General features: G+C 47.6%; 1 protein-coding gene across 1 annotated transcript in view; it reads right to left on the reverse strand.

The window, feature by feature from the left end:
- Positions 1–16,692, reverse strand: part of ndufs8a (NADH:ubiquinone oxidoreductase core subunit S8a) — a 340,733-nt gene that overhangs the window by 124,289 nt on the left and 199,752 nt on the right. The gene's annotated exons all lie outside the window — the stretch shown is intronic.

Here is a 16,692-nt window from a genome sequence, read left to right on the forward strand (position 1 = left end):
TGTGCGCCATGGCAAAACCATGGCTAATGGCAGAAGTGACAGCAGGGAACGATGGAGCATGATTGATGAAATGAACAGAATTAGATCATCAGGCACAAACATCAGCTCTAGCTTTCTTTTTCTTATTATATGTACTCAGCAAATTGCATTTGACCGTTATCTAGAAATAACACACACACAAGTGCGCAAACACACACACACACACGTATGAATGTGTGAGAATGCACATTCGTACACACAAAGATACACAAACACACACACGCACATCTGAAGGATCAGATTTCCTCCTAATCCAATGCAGGCCTGGCAGGCCTCCATTAACCGCCAGTCACTTTATGACAAGAAGGCAGACATTAATGGAGTGTGACGAAAAGCATATTAAGTGGTGAAATATCATCTCATGCCTAACCTCACACCAAGTCATCTTCTTCTTAAGGGGCATTGAAAGCATGCTAATTGGACTGATTCAAACGCAATGACGGAAAGTCAATAGAGCACCCTGCACAGAAAATAGGCTACAGCTTCGGATGCAGCTTGCGGCAGTATATGGGAAGGTAAAGTCCACACGTTCAGCCCCGTTTCCTGCAAGTCTGACCGAGGCCATTTAAGAGTAAGAAAGCTGCAGATGGAGTCAATTAGGCACACAGACACCGAGGAGCAGAGGACACAGAGGAGACAGAGGGCAAAGGACGCGAGACACTGAGGAGACAGAGGAGGTTGAGACACCTAGGAGACAGAGGACACTGAGGAGACAGAGGACATGAGACACCAAGGAGACAGAGGACACTGAGGAGCCAGAGGACATGACCAAGGGGACAGAGGACATAAGACACAGAGGAGACAGAGGAGGTGAGACCCCAAGGAGACAGAGGACAGAGGAGGTGAGTCACTGAGGAGACAGGAGGTGAGACACCTTGGAGACAGAGGAGACAAAGGACACTGAGGAGACAGAGGAGGTGAGACACAAGGAGAGAGAGGAGGTGAGACACAAGGAGACAGAGGAGGTGAGACACAGAGGAGACAGAGGAGGTGAGACACGAGGAGACATAGGAGGTGAGACACAGAGGAGACAGAGGAGGTGAGACACAGAGGAGATAGGAGGTGAGACACCAAGGAGACAGAGGACAGAGGAGGTGAGACACTGAGGAGAGAGGAGGTGAGACACCGAGGAGACAGAGGACAGAGGATGTGAGACCCGAGGAGACAGAGGAAAGAGGAGTCGAGACACGAGAAGAGAGAGGACAGAGGAGGTGAGGCACTGAGAAGACAGAGGACAGAGGAGGTGAGGCACTGAGGAGACAGAGGACGTGAGACACCGTTCTGTCGAGCTCGAGATATGAGAGTTGAAGTGCTCTCAGAGCAGTGTTCAGAGGCGGGGGCTGACCTGCCGACCAGCTGACGGTGCACACCAGAGCAGGTGATCCAACATCAGGACCCGGTGGAGAACTTCATCAAGGCTTGTTTTTCCGCTGCTCCGGGAAAGGCAAGGCAACTTTATTTATATAGCACTTTTCATACACAAGGCAGACTCAAAGTGCTTCACATATAAACATTGTCATACAATAAAATAAAATAATAGATAAGTAAAAGAAAACATATGCAAAGAAATGAGTAAAATAGAAAGTGCAATGTATTGAAGAGAAAATTTAATTGAAAGTTAAAAAGGCTTTTTAGTAAGTAAAATTGAAAGTGCAATGTATTTAAGATCAGATCAACAGTCTCTCTGGAACCCAAGTCGGGACTACAACCCGACCTAAAGGAACTTGGTCCTTTCTCTGGAACTCCAATCCAGATTCTAGGACTCTAACCCAGACAGAACTTGGAAATGTCTCCCAAAGGGAATTTCTTCGACTGTTGTTTTCCTCGTCGATGTCAAATCTCAAGTCTATCTTCTCATGTCATTGACTTTTCTAACGGCCATTGTTAGAAACACCATGGTGAATCATTAATGGGGCATGCTTGAATATTACAGTAAATAATAATCTGAATAATCAACTTCAAACATATATTATAATACAATGTGTGTCCTATACATACTTTATTAAATTGTAATTCCGGCGAAAATTGAACCCAGGGTCTTTGTTTTGGAATGTATACCCATCAAATAAGCCATCTAGATACGTTTTTCCTTGAAACCCGAGTGGAGTTTGCCCGGCGCATTGTTTGGCTTCCATGTTATTGTTTAGGGGCACCGCGAACGCTTCCAGATCTGCATTTTTTAACCACTAATATTGCTCAAAATAGCACCAAACCTCTGCAGTAGCATGGGTAGGGTCCCTAAACATAAAACGAAGCACCAACAACTTAGTTAGCGTACCGTGTGTTTATTAAAAAAGACCTACCGGTAAGGCACAGACTTGGAAAGCAGTCTTATTTTAATAAACTCCCGGTACGCTGTTGCTTCGTTTTATGTGTAGGGACCCTAATCATGCTACTGCAGGGGTTTGGTGCTATAGGGGTTATGCAGATCACCCAGCGTTCAAACCGGAAAACAGGTCCAAACAGATGTAACCATTTCCGCTTTTCACTTCCGTATACAGCAGCGCCAGGTGATCTCCTCTGAGGTAACATCTAAGTGTCGCTTGTTAAAAGAAAATTATTATTTCTGACCCAATTTTAGTGGATCTGTTTTAATTAAAATGTACTAATGTTAACATATCAGAAACGGCAACATCTGAACTACAGCTTTTGTTGTGTGCCGAGATGCTCTGTGTCGGGGAGATTTAACTATAGCGTAAGTTCCCACCAGTTTCCAAAGGATGAGTCAGTCAGGGCGAGATGGGTCCGAAACATTAGGCGTGATAACTTTGTTGTAAGGAGACACACCACTGTCTGCAGTCGGCATTTTATGCCAGAAGATATCATTGAAGGGGGCCGATACCGTTTGAAACCCGAGGCAATTCTGGTGTTGTTCGCCTGGAACAACTACAGCCTGCGGGTTGCTCGGCCAAGTGTGTGGCAAAGGACACAGCGGCAAGAGGAGGATGAGGGTGTGGTGCCGATTGATGCCAGCGTGTCTTTGAGGTGTCACCACTATGATAGCAGACCAGAACCTGCATTTATGGACCTGGCCTACGAAAAAATTCACGCACAGCAGCAAGTCATCATAGAGCTACAGAGGCGACTGGAGTTTTCATTGGGGCAGAAATTTGGACTAGAAAGATACAAGACCTCAGATGAGGACATCAGTTTTCACGAGGTAGGAAACAAGTTATTAATTCACTTCAGTGAATTCTGCTACTCCTTCTGTGTGTGCCAGTTATTCTGCCAATAAAGCTTCACTACACAAAAGCTACCACCCAAATGTAGGCTAACAAGCAAAGTTACACAAACACAGAAAAAGTAGTCCACTACACAGGAAGCTACTAGTTCGGCTAATTTCACATGACAATCAACATATTCCACATTTTATGCACATATCTATATGTATTGTGTGTTAAAAGTTATTAAATCTGTGATCAATAAGAAGTCTCAAAATCCGAAAGCTATGCCTACAAGATAGTTGAAGTATGTTGCAGGGATATTTTCTATTCTATCTGATTTTTCTACTTGATCAATCAGAAATACCCCCGAAAATTTTATTTTGTGTGGCCCAGAGAGTCAGTTGATCAATAAAGGATATAAATCTGCTCATGATGTATGGCTACAATCCAACATGGTCTTACAATTGCAACCCTTACTTACTGAGTGACTGTCAATGTCACAAAGATCTTAGTCTTATGCTGCTATTACGAACTGCATTTTTGCAGAGTGGGAAACGTCATCTTGATTCCTTTGTATGTCTTGGCATGTGAAGTACTTGACAATAAAGCCACTTTGACTTTGACTTTGAATATGTTCATGCTTTTATCAGTATAGTGTGTGTGTTTAGTATACAAAAGACCAGCATAAACACACAGGACATCGTAGTAATTATACTGTTGGTAGTATAAAACCATCGCTAAAATTAAGTCTTCATCTGATTGTTTTAATTGTCTGAGCAAAAATACTGATAAACTAACTGATAGCATACAAGTCTACAACTAGGCTACTTACAGTTATATAACGCTAACGAGGGCTATTAGCAAAAGCTACAAATGTACCTTCATAATTATGAATAAATGAGGAGGCGTAAAACTTAAATCCCTTGTCTGACAGAGTACTCGGGGCTCTGGACGTCCATCTAGCAATACTGTGCACATCGGTAATGGTTATTCCGGGTAGCTCCTGTAAACACCGGCTGTAGAAGTTCGCCATAATGAGCTCAGCTGTGTTTAGCTACCTCAGCAATGGAAAGCCGGAAGCCGAAACCAGTCTTTGTAGAACCCGGAAGAATGTTGCGCATTAGGTCTATTTTGAGCAATATTAGTGGTTAAAAAGTGCAGATTTCTTGCTGCCCCTAACCAATGGGATAACCCTTCCTTTTACAGTCCCCTAATTGCTAGGTATTTACCTGGATGAATATATGATAAATCAAAGATTGGGTAATTACCACTGGTAATAAGAAGGTAAATACAGAGGAACTACAGCTGAGGTACTACGAAAAAGTGTGATTTATTTCCTGAAACAATTCCATGGTAACGTCTATGCCACCAGACTGTGGGTGTAATTTGTAGACGATCCCAAAACAGGTAGCAGCCAGAACGTAGATGTTCTCGCACAGACATCGATAGCAACAACATGTCTTGATGGTTGTCTTCGATATGGTGTCCTAAACCTAAATTGTGTTGATGAATCCGATTGCGTGGTAAGTCAAAACCGAATATCCGGCGAATATCAAACTGGCTGCTAACTTGTACCTGCTGAGGCAGCATGCTCATGAGGTAGATTTGGAGGAACCTGGTAAGGGCTTGGTAAGCCTACAAATCCCAGCTGTGGAGACTGTGGGGAAACCGCACAGAGAGGACACTAAAGAGCCATCTCTCATTCATCGAGTGGACTTATTGGTTGGCGATTTACAACAAAGTTGCTCCCCTAGGCAGATTGCTGCATGGCATTCGCCACTTATTCAAATTGTAGAGGTTGAAGCAGTCTGCATTTTGGTCACTTGCCATAGCACTGTCATGTGTTTTATCAAAACAGCATCAGTAACATTTAAATTGAGTTGATGCGGACAGCTTTTTTTTGTGTTTTTTCAGTGTTCAGTGCCTGTTTGTGGGAAATGCATTGTTTGAAAGATAAAAAGCTTTTGTTCTGTGTCGTATAGGCTTCGCCTTTTAAGGCTATCGCTATTGGGTTATCCCTAGGCGTGAGCCGTAGCACTGAAAAATTTGTATCCCCGCCCACCAACAGCGTGGGCCTCAATTACTCCGCGGGCCTCAACGACGTCCGCATTTCACAGATATAGGCGGGCGCCGGCGGACCTTCTGCTCCCATTTTCTTCAGGACGATCTTGTAGCATACTGAAGTAAATAAATAGATATTATGGACTCAACGGCAAATGGCATCTGCAAGACATGTAACACGGGTTGCCGTATGGTGGCCATTAGGTGTGCGAGGGCTGCCTTGGGCATGAACATGCCGTCTTGGCGCTCTCTCCGCCCTACCTGTGTCGGCATTATGCCCATTCTGCCCAGACAGCGCAGAGCCGACACTGCCGCCGCCATTGCTGAATGGGCAGACGACTTTACTGTCCCGCTCGACGATGCCCTCTCTCTCCTTGTGAGTTGGAGTCAGACGACTCCGACCGCGACGAGTTGGGGGGCGTCTCCCCCGGCATCCCCTCTCCGAATGGAGAGGCCCGGGGCAGCAGCATTGCCCGTCTCTCACCTCACTTCCAGTGGTTGAAGCTTTGGTGGCAGAGCTACCGGGCATTATCGCCGGGGCAGCCTGGATAAAAACATTTATCCAGGTCAAGAAGACGGAGGGTCTGACAGACCGGGGTTACAGGGCGGTACCGCCGCTGGATCCCGCTCTGTGTGCTGTCTTTTGAGTGAAGCCGGGGCTCAGCGACCGCTGCCCCACTCCCAAAGACCAGCTGACGGCCAAGCTTACAGACAGAGCGCATCGGTGCATGATGCAGCCAGAGGCTGTTATGAATAACATCGCCCTGCTGGCGCATAACATCTCCACCATGGCGGTTGACCCTCATCGTCTGGCCGAACAGGCAGTCGACGTGGCGAAAACCGCCGGTGTCATCCTCTGCCTCTGCTCCACCGGCGTGGTGGCAGCGGCCCGGACGGCGGCATGGCAGCACCTCATACAGAGGAACATGTGGCTGCAGCAGACCCCGGGCATCCCTGAGCCGATGAGGCGGCAGTTGCTGGAGTGCCCCAACAGCCCGGACGTGCTGTTCGGGCCCCGTCTGTCATCTATGTTGGATGACATGCAGGCCGCTTCCGAGGAGGCAAAGAAATTCCGGAGACACGTCTCCCGCCCTCCCCACCCGGGCGGCAGCGCTCCGCTCCAAGCCCCCGTCGCCGCCATAGGCCCCCGGCAGCCACTGTCGCGGCGCCGTTGGCAGCTCCTCCTCCTGGCCCACAGGCTTAACAGCCCCGCCCGCCTCCATCGCAGGCTGCGGCGAGCGGCCAGCGAAGGCCCCGGGCAGCGGACTCATGAGGCTATGTCCCGCCCCACAAGCGCCGGCGAAGGCCATTACGGGGCGAGGGAGAAGCGTGTGACAGCGAGAAACACCTCTTTACTAAAGACAGCTGTTTTTTCCCCACACAGTTAACGCCGGAGCCTACCGGCCCGACCATAACTGTTTCACACGCATCTCCCACCACATATAGGCAGGCCGTCAGTAAACTTCGTATTATTGATCGAGCCAGCCCTTCATTACCTTTACGAAGGCAGCCTCGCCCGGCTTACCGGCCCCGCCCGCCTCCATCGCAGGCTGCGGCGAGCGACCAACAAAGAACTCGGGCAACGGGCTCATGGGGCGATGTCCCGCCCGACAAGCGCCGGCTAGTACGGGGCGAGGGAGAAGCGTGTGTAAGCGAGAAACACCTCTTTACTAAAGACGGCTGTTTTCTCCCCGTGCCTCAGTTAACACCGGAGCCTACCAGCTCGGCCATAACTGTTTCGCACGCATCTCTCACCACATATAGGCAGGCCGTCAATAAACCTTGTATTATTGATCGAGCCAGACCTTCATTACCTTTACAAAGGCAGCCTCGCCCGGCTTACCAGCCCCGCTCACCTCCATCGCAGGGTGCGGCGAGTGGCCAGCAAAAGCCTCGGGCAGCGGGCTCATGGGGCGATGTCCCGCCCCACGAGCACCGGCTATTACGGGGCGAGGAAGAAATGTGTGACTGCGAGAAACACCTCTTTACTAAAGACGACGTTAACTTTCTCCCCACAAAGTTAACGCCGGAGCCTACCGGCCCGGCCATAACTGTTTCACACGCATCCCCCCCCACATATAGGCAGGCCGTCAATAAACCTTGTATTATTGATCGAGCCAGCCCTACATTACTTTCCCCTCACCACGTGATGCCTTGCATGACATGTGGCGGGACGGCCGCGAGAACGAGCTCTCTGTCTATGAATGACACGCAGCTCGTTCACAGTGTCAGCAGTCTGCTGCCCTGTCACAGTGTTATTCCTCCTCGCGTCCCAATGCTCAGGAGAGAGGAACCTACACTCTTGTCACAAGCTGAGCAGGCAGGGCATGCCTCTGCTAATGACACACACACCCAGCCCTTTCCGGCAGAGCTCCCCATGGGCTGCGATGAGGACTCCTCCCCTCGCAGCGGCGGCAGGGGCTCAAGCGTGGCTCGTTTCCATGACAGCCGCATCAAAACAAGAGGCTGCACAGCCGCTTTCAGAGCATTACTCAGAATGGCTGAACGCATGCACCCTGGCCAAATGGATGGACAGGCTGATCAGCAAGGGTCACACCCTGCAGTTCACCTCCGTTCCGCCGCGATTCAACGGGATTGTGGAAACAACGCTGTCATCCAAGGATCAACAGCTGTCACTTTTGGCGGAGCTCCAGCAGCTTCTAGCGAAAAAAGTGATTTCCACGGTTCCGAAGGGAGAGGAAATGCAGGGATTCTATTCCCGTTATTTCCTGGTACCCAAGAGAACCGAAGGGCTGAGACCGATTCTCGATCTAGCCCTATTCAACAAATGCATTGCGGAGAGGCCGGTTCACATGTCAACAATCAGACGAGTGTTACAGTGTGTAAAGCCGGCTGACTGGTCACCTCAATATATTTGAAGGACGCCAACTTCCACGTCACAGTGATCCCCAAACACAGGAAATTCCTGCGTTTCTCATTCCAAGGGTCACACTACCAGTACAACCGTCTACCGTTCAGCTATTCTCTAGCCCCACGAACGTTTTCCAAGTGCGTGGAGACGGCTGTCCGGTCGCTTCACGCAACAGGAATGAGAGTACTGTTCTACTTCGACGATCTGCTCCTAGAAGGAAGCAGCTATTCAAACAAAAAAGCTGGTGATTCACCTGTCGAATCTAGGCTGCGCCATACATTTGAAGAAGAGCTCCCCCCTCCCCTCACAGAGTGTGATGTATTTGGGGGTAGAGCTGGATTCAGCTGTAATGAGAGCACGGCTCTCACAGCAGAGGATGGAGACGCTGTAGTCTCTCCTCCGCCGCTGTCCCCCAGGCAGCGTCGTGACAGCCCTCTCTGTCATGAGGCTGCTGGGCATGATGTCAGCTGCTCACACGGTGCTGCCGCTGGGGCTGCTTCACATGAGGCGGCTGCAGAGATGGTTTTCTCGCCTGCGACCAGACCCGGTGCGCCAACGGCGGCGCAAAGTGACCATTCCCATCAGTGGGCCCCGATTTGACCCACTGGGGCGATCCCCGAACTCTCGCGAGAGGGGTGCCATTGGGCAGAGTAACGTCACACATCTCGGTGTTCACGGATGCTTCTCTGTCGGGCTGGGGAGGAACATGCAAGTTTCACATAGTGGGCAGCGTTTGGCCCCCCACCGTGACCATGCATATAAATGCATTGGAGCTCCTCACTGTGTTGAAAGTGGTCCAACACTTTGCCCCATTGTTGACGAATCAACACGTAATGATTCGCACGGACAACGAGGCGACAGCAGCATACATAAATCGCCAAGGGGGCGTGCGCTCGGCACAGCAGTTGAACATAGCGAGACAGCTGTTAGGCTGGGCGCACACGCACTTGCTCTCCATCAGAGCAGCGTACATCCCCGGTGTCCTGAACAGAGGGGCCGACAAAATGTCGAGGGGGGGTCCCCAACCAGGAGACTGGACTCTGCACCACGATCTGATCAATCAGATATGGAGCGAGTTTGGGAAGGCGGAGGTCGACCTATTCGCCACGCGGGAGAACACACAGTGCGAGCTGTGGTTCTCTCTCAGCGCGAACGACAATCCCCCACTCGGGGTGGATGCGTTCCCTCACAGACCGTGGCCGAACACACTCCTGTACGCTTTCCCACCCGTCCCCCTGATTCCCCAAGTCTTGGACCGAGTCCAAGAGGAGCGGCTGTATATGATTCTCATAGCACCGCAACGCGCGAGTGCACCGTGGTTTCCCTGCCTCCAGCGTCTGCTCTCGGGGCCGCCGAAGGAACTCCCTTGGACGCTCTCTCACAGGCAGGGGGGGGCAATCATAGATTACCCAGAGATCGGCCAGCGCTTGTGGGCCTGGCCACTGAACGCGAGCACCTAGAGGGTCTCGGCCTCTCCCAGGAGGTCGTACGGACCATCCAGGGTGCCAGAGCTGACTCCACCAGAGCGTGTTACTCGGGTAAATGGGCGGCTTTCCAGAAATGGTGCACGGAGAGGGGTTGTGATCCCATCTCCCGCCCTTTGCCGCGTGTGCTCTCTTTCCTCCAGACACTGATGGAAAGAGGGCTGGCCTTTAGCACGGTTAAGACGTACGCGGCAGCTGTTTCATCATGCCACGAAGGCTTCGGGGATAACAGTTTTTAGTCACCCCTTAATGAAGCGCTTCATAAAAAATGTGAGGAGCGAGAGACCCGTGACGCGCTCTCTCGCTCCACAATGGGATTTAACACTGGTGCTGCGCGCACTGGTTAAAGCCCCATTTGAGCCTCTTGACCGGGTGCCCCTCAAGTTTGTGTCAGCCAAGACAGCTTTGCTGCTGGCCCTGACGTCAGCTAAGAGAGTGAGCAACCTGTCTGCACTCTCTGTAGCCCCTTCTTGTCTTAGAATACAAGGGGACGGCAGTTCGGCCATATTACGCCCGAACCCGGCTTTTACACCTAAGAGCAGTGTTGTGCCTGAACGCGTTCATTGAACGATAGTTCATGAACTCGTTCATATTTTCGGCGAACGCGAACTGAACGTACTGTATTACTGCCTGATGAACGTTACTGTGAACTCGTTCATTCTGGTGTCTGTGAACGGCACGCGAACTCGGTTTAACTTCGTTCAATTGGGGGGTTATTTGTTTATCAACACGACGGATGCGCGCGCAGAATGAGAACATTTGTTTGACCGGTTGCCGGTTACCTCCGTGTGGTTAATTTGCAGTTGCGGTGTTGTCAGCTTACTGTTACATTAAACTGCAATCAGAAAATGCGGTTGTATGCTATAGACCCTATAGTGTCTGTGGTGTAAAGGCTGGGACGAATTAAAAAATATAAATACACTTTATGTTGAAAGTATAGACCGTCCCGATTCCCATTGAAACGAATGGCGCAGTGATTATTCTTCAAAACGAGATCTGTTAAATCGTGAAAAATGAATCAAACTGTATTCAGACAACACGGTTATATGCTATAGACCCTAGAGCGGGGGTCGGCAATAGGCGGACCGCGGTCCGGGTCCGGACCCAACTGACGTCCTCTCCGGACCGAGACACAATTGCAACAATAATATTAATAATGCGATTTTTTTTTATATACCGTATTGGTCCGAATATAAGACGGCCTTTTTTCCAATCGAAATAGGTCCGAAAAAGTCGGGTCGTCTTATATTCGGGGTCTAGTATTCAGAGCGCAGTTTCTCTTCTTCGCCTCTCCCTTTAAATGTCAATACACATTCGCGGCCGCAGGTTGCGCCAGAAATTGGTTCCGTGAAGAAGTAGTCCAGCGTCCTTAACAACCAGACCGTTACCGGTGTTTAAAGACAGGCTGACCATTAGAGACAAGTGGCTCAAAAGTGGGTCAGGTCAATCAACAACAGCGGAGGAGCTATGATGCCAATTTTAAAATAATGGTCGTCAATAAGGCAGAGTCAAGTAACAACTGCCAAGCTGCCAAGATGTTTGGGGTCACGGAGTGTAACGTAAGAAGATGGCGAGCACCAAAATAACGTCTCAAAGACGTCAACAGTCAGCGCAAATCCTACCGTGGTCCTCAAAGTGGCCGTTTCAGTGAGGTTGACCGGAGAGTTTTTGAAAACGTCAGAGAAAACGCGCTTTGGGCGGTGCCGGTGGAAGCGGAGCAGCTGGGGAGCGATGACAGCGAGACCAAACACAGCGGGGCAGAGGACGTGTGTGAGCGATAGACAGAGATCGGAGGAGAAGTTTGGCGAATTTTGGTTAAGTTTAGTTAAATATGTGGCCTGTATTTTTCTATGTTATTTAAAAATGTTCCCAATGTTGCTTGATATTAATTTTGAATCATACTGTACATATTTTGCCTTGAAAGTGCCGTGGCCTTTACTGGCATTATTATTATTGTCATTGATATAACAAGTGTTTAATTCACTGTTCTTTGTTCTGCAAATCTGGTCTGCAAATCTGTTTGTGTTGAAAAACGGGGGGTCGTCTTATAATCAGGGTCGTCTTATATTCAGACCAATACGGGTATATATAATTTTGACCAAGAGATTTTAACAACTAATGTTTGGGTGACTTTTATAAACCCGTTAAATACATTAAATTAACTATAACTTTATGGTAGGCTATGTTTTTGTTTAAACCTTATAATGCCAGTAGCCAATCAGATGATAGCCTGCCCTACGAGCTGTGCGACTGGTGCACGCAAGCGCGGCAAAATTGACAGAAGAAAAGAGTGCCTTCAGTTGAGAGAGAAAGCTTCATTGCAGTTGAAGAGAAAGGTAGATTGTGAGAACAGAGCTTTTAAAGAGGAGTGTTCATTCTGCCTGCATGCAGCTCTAAGCCTGTGTGCCTGATCTGCTCCGAGACGGTGGCGGATAGTCAGTTGTTGACCAAACTGATACTACTAGCGCCTTAAGTACTTATATTGGCTAAATATGCCTCTGAATCATAATGCACACCTTGACTGTTGGTACATAAAACACATGCAGTCCTATATCAGTGAAAACAACGGTCATAAAAAATGTGTGATAGACCCCCGGACCCAAGCTTGAGGATTTTTTTTGAAACTGGACCCATTAGGATTTTAATTGCCTACCCCTGCCCTAGAGTATCTGTGGTATAAAGGCTGAGACGAATTTTGAATTATAAATATGTACAATCCATAACGTTAGCTCTCTGGCTCATAGCTCAGCGGACTAGAATACCTCCTAGAATCATTGCTTGTTGGCCGGAAACAGGGGCTGTTTACGTTTGATTGTAGTCTTTTCGCTCGGTTCTCCGACTCAACAGTAGGGCTAGAACCGAGCGAAAAGACTACAACCAGATTTGAACTACAACCAAACTAGTTCCCTTTCCGCTTCCGGCCAACGAGCAATGAGTCTTCCAACAGAAATCAATGGGATTTACAAAATGCGCTAAATGTACAATAAAACACGATATAAACTGTATTTCGCTACGATGCTTGATTCAACCACTCTATTTCATCCTAGACAAATCACGAAGTGGGCTCGATGTTCAAAATACCGGAAAAAAATTATATTATTGAAAATAATATTAATAAAACATATTGAAAAAAAGAACTATGAACTAGTTCATTTTTTGGAACTGTGAACTTAGTTCAAATCTTTGAATTATGAACGTTGAACTGAACTAGTTCATTTTAAAATTTGTGAACTGAACTTTGAACTAGTTCACGTAGAAAGTGAACTATCCCAACACTGCCTAAGAGTATTACTAGCTCGTTCAGATCGAGAGTAATAACACTCAATGGTTTCTCTCTCCCTCCTCATCAATCTGAGGAGGAGGCAACAGCCCATCTCTTGTGCCCCGTACGCGCGCTTGCCTGTTACGTGAAGCGCACGGAGGCTCTGCGCAAATCTCAACAGTTATTTGTGCATTACAGAGAACATTCCCAGGGCCTCCCCCTGACGAAACAACGGCTGTCGCATTGGCTGTGTGATGCTATCACACGCTTATGTGTCAGCGGGGGCAGAGCCGCCTGAGACTATCAGAGCTCACTCGACCAGAGGAATATCGTCCTCTGTCGCTCTGCAAAGAGGGATGCCTAGGGAGGATGTCTGCACAGCAGCCTCCTGGGCTTCCCCATGCTCTTTTATTAGGTTTTACCTAAGAGACATGTCGCGCCTCTCTTTGACGCACTCAGTTCTAGGTGCTTTGTCAGAGTGAGTGTGGTTATGTGACTTTTCCCCTCGCATATTAAACAATGTGAGGAGGAGTCAAATATTCATGCTGAGAGCTCTTGTGTCTTATTAGACACATTGGAGCTGCTCGTTGATGACGTGCCGTTAGACGCATGACGTATGTTATGCTACGTCTGATGCATGATACTAGCGCGTATGTAGCTGTGTATCTGGTACTGATCGGGACCAATGAGGCATAGACTATATCGTGCTTCGCCCTTTAACCCAATAGCGATAGCCTTAAAAGGCGAAGCCTATACGACATAGAACAATAGTTACGTAATGCAGTGGCGGCTGGTGAATTTTATTTTAGGGGGGGCTGAAAGTTTGTAAATCCAAACCCCTGTAGGGGGGTCTGGGGGCATCCTCCCCCCGAAGATTTTTTGGTGATTTTCATATACAAATGAAGCATTCTGGTGCATTCTGACAAAATAATAAAGACAAAATAGAACATTTCCTTACAAAGACGAATGGAGCCGGGGAACTGAGTTTTAACTTAATTTATTTGCCTTGTAGAATTCAGCAAGATTAAAAGTGCAAATACATCAATAATAATTGGGAATTATACACAAGTTAACAATCTCTCTCTGTCTCTATCTGTATGTGTGTTTGTGAGAGAGGGAGAGTGAGAGTGAGAGAGAGAATGTGATTCTAAAAGGGTTGAGTGTGTTACGGCCAATCTATTGTGTTGGTAACTTCACCCATAAATCTATCTACAGTCAAGTACGCCTTTAGACAAATATGATAAAATATTAATATAATATGTGCAACCTTTTATGTGTGGTTGTTCAAGACACACTGAAGGCATGATGCCACCATAGGTTTGCAGAGAACTATATACAATATGCACACTGAAGGCATGATGCCACCATCGGTTTGCAGAGAATTACACACAATATGCACACTGAAGGCATGATGCCACCATCGGTTTGCAGAGAATTACACACAATATGAACACTGAAGGCATGATGCCACCATAGGTTTGCAGAGAACTATATACAATATGCACACTGAAGGCATGATGCCACCATTGGTTTGCAGAGAACTACATACAATACACACACTGAAGGCATGATGCCGCTATAGGTTTGCAGAGAACTATATACAATATACACTTGCAAGGGGTGGGGTGGTGGTGTGGGGTTGTGAGGGCCGCTGTAACCCAGTGTCCATTCTCACGGGAAGGGGGGGTGGGAGGGTTGTGAGGGCCGCTGTAACCCAGTGTCCATCCTCTTAATGTCTTTATTCTTTTCAAAGTTGAGAAACATCTCTCAGCTTCAGCTGTTGTCATAGGAGAAGTGAGAATTTTCAACAAACTCACAGTCTCAGAGAATGTCTCCTGGAGGTTGTAGCTCATGATAACCTGGTACAGTGCCAGTGCACCACAGCAAGCCTTGATTCAGGATTCTCATAGATCAGAGACAGTTCCGTCTTGAGCTTTGCCTTGTTGGGCGTGGGATATGCCTTCACAGCGACATTCAGAGCATCAGCAGGAAATGAATGGCAGTACCTTTCAAACATAGTTCCTTGTACTATGGTTCTTGCACCATTTATAAAGTAAAATTTCTTTTTAAGACCAACACATACATAAATTAAGACCCAAAAAATGTCTTAAAAATTATTTGATAGAAAAGGGAATTTATTGAGTCACTTATACACTTCAACCGTAGCCGTAGTACTAGCAGTAGTAGTAGTACTCTTGCAAAGTTATCTCGGAAGCGCGCGGACACGACGATACGCAAACACATGAACCCACCCGTGTCACCCATAAACACCCATGTCCCGTCGCTTAGCAACCGGACACGCTGGGGTTGATAAGTTACCGGACTACTGTAACTACTACGGAGTGATAACAAAGACGTGAATCAGGCAATAAATCCACCGTCCTTGACAGCGGTCAAGTTTGGTGTGCGGAGTGGACCAATTGCAAACTACTGCAGCTGCTCTAAGTTAAACCCCAAACTAATCGGAATAAGTGTATGCATGTCGATTATAGCGGACAACACCACCTCTTCTGTAGCCGAATAGAATTATATTCTGAACAGATAATTGTATTCCGATTGAGGCGTATATATGATCCTCTTCTATTCCAATTGAGCTGTTCTTCCACATCTATGCGGATCAGATGTGTCCATGTAAACACGGCTGACAGTGATCACACACACACACACACACACACACACACACACACACACACACACACACACACACACACACACACACACACACACACACACACACACACACACACACACACACACACACACACACACACACACACACACAGGCTTTGACGCCGAACTACCAAAAAATAAATCAAAATGCAAACGAATATTAGGCAGCCCTTAATATTCAAACCTGTTATGGCCAGGCCAAGAGGGAGAGACGTCGGAGAACCCGACACAGTCTATTCATAATATTGTAATGACCACGGAAGAGGCAGTGAATGAAGTATTGATTAGACAGTGATTTATTAGAAACCTAATAAACCGTTGGAACACGCAGGACCGGTAACCATAGCAACACCGGTAAACAAACCCCGCGAAGCCCAATCCAGGTCTTACTGAAGGAATTTAATGGTCAAAATATTATTAATAAATATTCGAATATATTCGAATATTAATATTAATAAACAAACAAACTTCGAATATGATTTTTGGGCAGAGTCAAACAATTTAATTGATTTACTGTTTGGAACACTTACATTAAAATGATCCATTATGAACTGTGATCCATAGTACCGCGATATGACATGGCTGTCGGTGTCGTCCGTGGGCCAGTACCTCACATGGATATCCATCTGTTTGCTTTTAGCGGTTTTGTTCATACTCTCATCGAACATGAGGACGTACTGTTTATCGTTTACGCTGCGTGACAGCTCTCTTTTTATGAAAGATGCGATGCCGTATTTGGCAAGATAGGCCGTTTTGTTTTCACCACAGGTGAACGACTTCGCAAACTCAGAATCTGGGAACATAGCAGCCAAGACGCTACTAATGTCCTCGTTCGATTTGAAGGAATTATGTCTGCTCACCGTGTGGAGAACCCACAATACCTCCGCCTTCTGGGTTTCTGGTGGCGACACAAAGCTGTCTGATGTGGTTAACGCTGTCTGATGTGAAGTACTAGCCACGGATGCTGAACTTTTCAGTCCACTTCTTTCAAATAATACGGGCATCGGTGTAGTCCCGCTAGCTGCTGCGGAGTATCGGATATAATTCTGCGATCTCATGTGGGACTCAAGAGCTTTTGCTCCCATGGTCCCTATCATGAATGACTTTCGGCATCAACGACAACTTGCCTCGTAGTCACCT

This window comes from Gadus macrocephalus, chromosome 3 (genome assembly GCF_031168955.1).
Source record: "Gadus macrocephalus chromosome 3, ASM3116895v1".
Classification (NCBI taxonomy): domain Eukaryota; kingdom Metazoa; phylum Chordata; class Actinopteri; order Gadiformes; family Gadidae; genus Gadus; species Gadus macrocephalus.